Source organism: Aplysia californica, unplaced genomic scaffold (assembly GCF_000002075.1).
Source record: "Aplysia californica isolate F4 #8 unplaced genomic scaffold, AplCal3.0 scaffold00309, whole genome shotgun sequence".
NCBI lineage: Eukaryota > Metazoa > Mollusca > Gastropoda > Aplysiida > Aplysiidae > Aplysia > Aplysia californica.
Window position 1 is genome coordinate 206,498 of NW_004797579.1, and position 1,805 is coordinate 208,302.

A 1,805-nucleotide genomic window follows, 5' to 3' on the forward strand; every position below is an offset into this window, starting at 1 on the left:
TAGAGGAAATGTATAAAGTTGAAGAGCAGGTAAAGTGGGATGGAGAAGAAAAGAGAAGTACGGTTATGAAAGTAAGAGGGGAGTGGGAACACACGAAACCACACACACACACACACACACACACACACACACACACACACACACACACACACACACACACACACACACACACATACACACACATACACACACACACCCAGAGAGAGAGAGAGAGAGAGAGAGAGAGAGAGAGAGAGAGAGAGAGAGAGAGAGAGGGGGGGGGGACATGTAGTAGATCCCACAATCCAGTACATAGCATGTTTCGTTCTTGTTCATACGACAGAAAAGAAAGAAAATCTGGATCGGTACTAACAACAGACCTAAGAATCTTTATCAAACAAATAATTGCATAAGATACTTTAATAGGCGTCCCTATTTAATTTTTGACTGTGTTAACAACACTAGTCGGGACTCTTCATACTAAATCTAGGCCCTAGGCCTACGCAATGAAAGGCTTTGGGCAGGGGGAAAAAGGAGGGAGGGGGAGCTCAGTGAAAAGGAAATACTTAGGTCTTAAAAGTCTCGTTTTCTTTATACTATCGAATGAACTAAGACACAATGTGAGGTCAGCGATTATAAAACATTACCAAAATTGATTAACTTTTTGAACTAAAGTTTAAAAATTTCTTGGCGATGTATTTCCTTGTCTCGTACATTTCAAACAATGAAGAGAGGGAGCCAAAAGCTGAAGGCGAAAATGTGTGACGTCACGACTCTGCGCGATGTCGCGGTGGAAGGGTTCAGCTAAGTTTTTGCGGATTTGGTTGATAAAAGGGTAAGACTACACTAGCCAAGGTAAGACTTCTACGATAACCATTTAAACGTTTTCTGGAAGAACAAAGAATGGTTTACCAACAAGGGTAGTTTGAAAAAAATATGACGAGAAAATTTATCAAAAATCAATGGTTAAAAATGGTCTATTTTTCAACTTCAAATATTTCGAGACTCATTAGTCGCACATCGACCTGCAAAAGAAGCGTTTTGAAGGCCATCCACAGGTCTTTAAAAACATGTATCGGACTTGAATGTTGGTCCCCTAAATTAAACAAAAATAGGGGCAGTTTGAACCCACGGTCGCGATGAGACGTCATGTCCGGAAACAAAACCCTATGGGACTTTCCGAAGCCAAATGACGCCATAGTGAGCGCGTTCACTGAAGTGCCTAGATTATAATTTATGATGTCGACTGCATGTGTTTTGCGGGAAAACCTCTGTCACATAATTAAAATGTGTGTTTCGTAGATGCAAGACTGGTATTGTTTCACAACGACTGTCAAATTCGAATGTGTAATGTGTGTGCCCTTCTAGTTAGTACGGGGTAAAACAATTTTTTATTTTACTTGTTTGCAATTCTTTTTTTAAAACGTAGTCAAGTATAAATTACAAGTATATTTCCGTGTTGTATCACAACCCAAACTTGTTTTACATTGAAAATTCATTGATTTGACAACTAAGTTCCCTAACGAGAAAAGGCATTTTGAGAAGCTGAGCAATGTGAACCACTTTGGGCATCAAAGAAAGCTACAAAAAAATGCACAGAAATAGTCGAAGAACCAGACTTCAATTTTTTTTTAAATGTCATTCAAAGTACACGATGCGTTGGAACAGATCAAAGGTGCTTTTTTAACTTCAGAGAGAGACAGACAGAGAGAAAGGGGGGGGAGAAGGAGAGAGAGAGAGAGAGAGAGAGAGAGAGAGAGAGAGAGAGAGAGAGGGAGAGAGAGAGAGAGAGAGAGAGAGAGAGAGAGAGAGAGAGAGAGAGAGAG